The sequence below is a fragment of the Peromyscus maniculatus genome, chromosome 9, assembly GCF_049852395.1.
Source record: "Peromyscus maniculatus bairdii isolate BWxNUB_F1_BW_parent chromosome 9, HU_Pman_BW_mat_3.1, whole genome shotgun sequence".
Classification (NCBI taxonomy): domain Eukaryota; kingdom Metazoa; phylum Chordata; class Mammalia; order Rodentia; family Cricetidae; genus Peromyscus; species Peromyscus maniculatus.
Genome location: NC_134860.1, coordinates 79,478,839 through 79,484,659, shown reverse-complemented (window position 1 = coordinate 79,484,659; position 5,821 = coordinate 79,478,839). Strand labels below are relative to the sequence as shown.

At 39.3% G+C, this 5,821-nt stretch overlaps 1 pseudogene; it reads left to right on the top strand.

Annotated features, from left to right (window-relative positions):
* The first annotated feature begins 210 nt into the window (after positions 1–210).
* Positions 211–2,446, top strand: LOC102925409 (60 kDa heat shock protein, mitochondrial pseudogene; annotated as a pseudogene).
* Positions 2,447–5,821: the final 3,375 nt, after the last annotated feature.

Below are 5,821 nucleotides of genomic sequence, written 5' to 3'. Positions count from 1 at the left end.
TACCTTCATCACTTTCAGAGTTTGTTTCAGAGTTAGGAAGCAGCAAAGGCCTGTTGGGTGTTCATGGCGACAGCAGAGGTTCATTATCATTACATCATCCTCTGAGCTAAGAAAAAAATTAGACATATATATTATTTAGTTGTCAAGAGAGCTCACTGGATTGCGGTGTGCGCCCTGCGCTCGGTCCCTCACTCGCCGCCTATGGCCTGCTTCCCCTCGTGCGCTCCCGCCACCGCCGCCGCCGCCGCCCCACAGAAATGCTTCGACTACCCACAGTCCTTCGCCAGATGAGACCAGTGTCTCGGGCACTGGCTCCTCATCTCACTTGGGCCTATGCCAAAGATGTAAAATTTGGTGCGGATGCTGGAGCCTTAATGCTTCAAGGTGTAGCCACCTTCTAGCCGATGCTGTAGCTGTTACAATGGGGCCAAAGGGAAGAACAGTGATTATTGAACAGAGTTGGGGAAGTCCCAAAGTAACAAAGGATGGGGTCACTGCCGCAAAGTTAATTGACTTGAAGGACGAATACAAAAATATCGGAGCTAAACTTGTCCAAGATGTGGCCAATAACACAAACGAGGAGGCCGGGGACGGCACCACCACTGCTACTGTACTGGCGAGGTCTATTGCCAAGGAGGGCTTTGAGAAGATCAGCAAAGGGGCCAATCCGGTAGAAATCCGGAGACATGTCATGTTGGCTGTTGATGCTGTGATTGCTGAACTAAAAAGCAGTCTAAACCTGTGACAACCCCTGAAGAAATTGCTCAGGTTGCTACAATTTCTGCAAATGGCATTGGAAACATCATTTCTGATGCAACGAAAAAAGTTGGAAGAAAGGGCGTCATCACAGTGAAGGATGGGAAAACACTGAATGATGAATTGGAGATTATTGAAGGCATGAAGTTTGACAGAGGATATATTTCCCCATATTTTATTAACACATCAAAAGGTCAAAAATGTGAATTCCAAGATGCCCATGTTCTGTTGAGTGAAAAGAAGATTTCTAGTGTCCAGTCCATTGGACCTGCTCTGGAAATTGCTAATGCTCATCGGAAGCCCTTGGTCATAATTGCTGAAGATGTGGATGGAGAAGCCCTAAGCACACTGTTTTTGAACAGGCTCAAAGTTGGTCTCCAGGTTGTGTCAGTCAAAGCTCCAGGGTTTGGGGACAACAGGAAGAACCAGTTGAAGGACATGGCTATCGCCACTAGTGGCGCGGTATTTGGAGAAGAGGGGCTGAATCTAAACCTTGAAGATGTCCAAGCTCATGACTTAGGAAAAGTTGGAGAGGTCATTGTCACCAAAGATGACGCCATGCTTTTGAAAGGAAAAGGTGACAAGGCTCAAATTGAGAAACGCATTCAAGAAATCACGGAGCAGCTGGACATCACGACCACTGAATATGAAAAGGAGAAGCTGAACGAACGGCTGGCTAAGCTCTCCGATGGAGTAGCTGTGTTGAAGGTTGGAGGAACGAGTGATGTTGAAGTGAATGAGAAGAAAGACAGAGTTACAGATGCTCTCAATGCTGCAAGAGCAGCTGTTGAAGAAGGCATTGTTCTAGGAGGAGGCTGCGCTCTGCTTCGGTGCATCCCAGCCGTGGATTCCTTGAAGCCTTCTAATGACGATCAGAAAATAGGTATAGAAATTATTAAAAGAGCACTCAAAATTCCTGCAATGACTATTGCCAAGAATGCAGGTGTTGAAGGATCTTTCATAGTTGAGAAAATTATGCAGAGTTCCTCAGAAGTTGGTTATGATGCTATGCTCGGGGATTTTGTTAACATGGTGGAAAAGGGAATCATTGATCCAACAAAGGTTGTGAGAACTGCTTTACTGGATACTGCTGGGGTGGCCTCCTTGCTAACTACAGCAGAAGCTGTAGTGACCGAAATTCCTAAGGAAGAGAAGGACCCTGGAATGGGCACCATGGGTGGAATGGGAGGGGGTATGGGAGGTGGTATGTTCTAACTGCTAGAATAGTGCTTTGCCCTAATCAATGAACTGTGGTAGGAAGCTCAAGGCAGGTTCCTCACCGCTAACTTCAGAGAAGTCACCTGAAGAAAGTGACTGAAGAGAGAGAAGGCTGGCTGATCACTCTGACCATCAGTTACTGGTTTCCATTGATGATCTATAATGGTTTTTCTGCTGTCATTGTCCATGCCTACAGATAATTTATTTTGTATTTTTGAATAAAGACATTTGTACATTCCTGATACTGGGTGCAAGAGCTATATACCAGTGTCCTGCTTTCAACTTAAATCACTGAGGCATTTCTACTATTCTGTTACAGTCAGGATTGTAGCTCTGTGTCACCAGATGAGAAGTTCAGAAGCAGCCTTTCTGTGGAGAGTAAGAATAATTGTGTACAAAGTAGAGAAGTATCCAATTATGTGACAACTTTTGTGTAATAAAATTTTGTTTAAAGTTAAAAAAAAAAAGAGAACTCACTGGAGATCTGATCTATGGTTTACTGTTAGCTGACAACAGGTGTAGAGGAAGTCTATTGAATGTATTATATTGGATATAATAAATAGTTTTATATAGGGCTTACTGTATGATACAAATTAGACATAAGGAAAGTTTGCTGTTTACTGCCACTATATATTAAGGAAGACTTTTCAGCTTCTATTGTAAGTTGTACCTGTTGTTTTTAATTTGTTTTCTTAGAGAAATTTGTGGACTGATAAAAGATTATTTTTCTTAGTCACACAGAAATATATCAAGCCCATTAAATAATAGATATTAATTATGCTGGCAGAACATAACATAATTATATTAGAGGAACCTAAGTCACTCATTGTTTATACCCTGAAAGCCTAGAGCTCGTGAAGCTGAAGTGAGACGATCATGAGCTGGTGATCAACCTGGGCTACACACTGATTTCAAGTCCAGCTGAGGTACATAATGAGAGTTTCTCTAAAAAATATTACAAAAAAAGAAGACACACACAGAGAGTTTGGGTACCCATACAATACCAAAATAGATATATGGAAGAGACGTTTAAAGAAACAGACCGTTAAAATACAGCCTTGAGCTGGACATCATGGTACACATTTGATAGCTCATTATTTCAGAGATGGAGGCAGGAGACTCAAGAGTTCAAGTTCAGCCGGTGCTACGCAAAACACTGTCAAAGGTCACCTCCAGTGATATACCTTCTCCACCAAGACCACACACACACACACACACACACACACACACACACACACACACACACACACACGTATATTATGAAAAATATTGTGGCTGATGACATAGATTTAGATTATCAACACAGATATAATCATTAAGACTTTGGCATCAAGAAAGTTCTGAAAGAACAGTAATATGAAGCAAAGGACACTAGGGTGAACTTTGAGAAATATGAGTGCCATGTTAGTTGGTGTGATGAGATATCAGAAGGCCCTTTAGCTTTATGAATTATTGAGCCAAAAAGGTATATTAGATAAATATTTTCAATAAACTGGTGGAGTGAAACTTTATTTTAACTGACTTTTTCTGGTTTGGTCCATCACTTACAGAAAATGTCAAGTGATTCTGAAGACCACCTGGAGTTTCTTTAACTTCAATCCCCCCAAGAACCCAAAAAGGTCAAGTATCAGCTCTTCCTGCTTCTCAGATGCCTTCGCCCCACACTGCGTTCCCAGTTAATCTTCCTCATGCCTGTGAGATTCACATTCACAGTGTTCTTGATAGAAATCATACACACTCTTTCAATTTCAGAAACTCAGCTTTCCTCGTAGACTCAGGGGGATCATCCTTCATTTTAAAGATAGAATTTAAAATGTTGAAAGCAGGAATGATCAAAAGATTAGAAGAGCTCTTAAAATACCCTAGAAACATATTATACAGTAATAATGTACATTGTTTTAGAAAGTACATGAATTAAATTGAAATATACTGTAAGGAATTATTTGAAGGGAAGTTTTATATGTATATATGAATTATAATACAACATACATAAAATGCTACTCATACATGAGTGTGTACATGGTAATTTAAATTCATCAATATATAAATATGTACTGTGTGCATTAATTACACATAACATATTCATAAAATTAGTCCAAAGCTTCAGCAGTAGTAAAAATCTCATAAATCTTTTTCTTTTGTCCAGATACTAAATGTGTCAGGTGATGCCTACTTCTGTTAGAGAAGACTCTTTTTTTCTCTAGGCTGCTGATTCAATTGCTGGTCCAGAAACACCCATAGACACTCCCTGAAGCAATCTTTAATGTAGGCACTTCTTGAGTTGTCAAGTTAACAGATAATATTAATAAGTGCAAAAGAAGGACAAGCCTTGCTTCTTCAATGAATGAGCAGTATGTAAGAGAGACCTATAAACAGATAAGTATTCTGATTTTCATTTATTCATAGAAATTCCAGGGAAGAAAAGATGTTAAATGGTGGTTCCCAATAGAGGAGAATAAACATTAACTTTAACCAGAGGTGGCAAGATGAGCTGGAATAGCACAATAAAGGAAAACAAGAATTTAAAACAGTTGAAGGATGTCAGAGAATATGATCCTTGCCTTTAATCCCAGCACCTGGAAGGCAGGTGTGTTCAAGGTGAGCCTCATCTACATAGAAAGTCCCAGGGCAGCCAGGACGATGTAGTCAGACCCTGTCACAAACACAAACAAACAAACAAATAAATAAGTAAACAATAAAGACAAAAATCATATATCCTGGTATGATTTATATAATTACATGAATATCTTACTTAAGGAAACTATTTCTATGATAGAACACCATGAAAAAATAATTGGAGAGGAAAGGGTTCAATTGGCTTAAACTTCCATGTAAGAGTTTACCATCCAAAGCACTTAGGGCAGGAACTCAAACAGGGCAGGACTCTGGAGGAAGGGGCTGTTGCAGGGCTGTAGAAGAATGCTGAATTTCTGATTTTCTCATCATGATTTGTTCAGTCTGTTTTCTTCTAGCACCACAGACCAACGGCCTAAGAATGATACCATCTACAATGGGATAGGCTCCCTACAACATTCATTCATTAATAAATTCGCCTACAGGCTTGTCTACAGTCTCATCTCATTTTACCAGTTCTCAGTTGACTCTAGCAGCTAGCTTGTGTCAAGCTGACAATAAAACCAGTCAGGATAGTGAACTTTCATATTGCCTCATTCCACTGAATTATCACAAAACCCTGTGATTGAAAAGAAAACAAAAGTTTAAAGAGCCCTTGGTTTTTGTCAAATAATTTTTAATAACAATACTCTAATATTGATTAAAAATATTGAGTAAATATGCATAAAATATGACAGTAGTTATTTAGTGTATTTTGATAAAATTAAAAAAGTATTCAGCACAAGTCACTCACTATAGATATATATTTATTCAATGTGATTCTCATTTTGTACTTGCATGATACTGCAGCTTTTAAAAAACTGATTGCCAATTCACAAGAAGGGATTTTGCACTAGATAGTAATAGGAAAAGATACTCCAAATAAAAATTGAAGATAAGAAAAATAAGCTAAGTCTAGACAAACCTTTTTGAATGAAATAGATGAGAATCTCTGAATGAAATATCAGTACTGTACAGTAAACTACCTCCCTAAGGAAACATGGAAATTCAATTCCATGGAAAATCTAAATTACACACACACACACACACACACACACACACACACACACACACACACACACACACAGAGAGAGAGAGGGGGGGGCTACACATATATATGTGTGGCAGTGGGTAGCTTTAGCATAAGGATTTATTCCATCTGTTTTTCTTTATTTGTCTACAAATGGTTGTAAATTTGCACACATCATTATATCCAAGCCAGGTTTGCATTCTT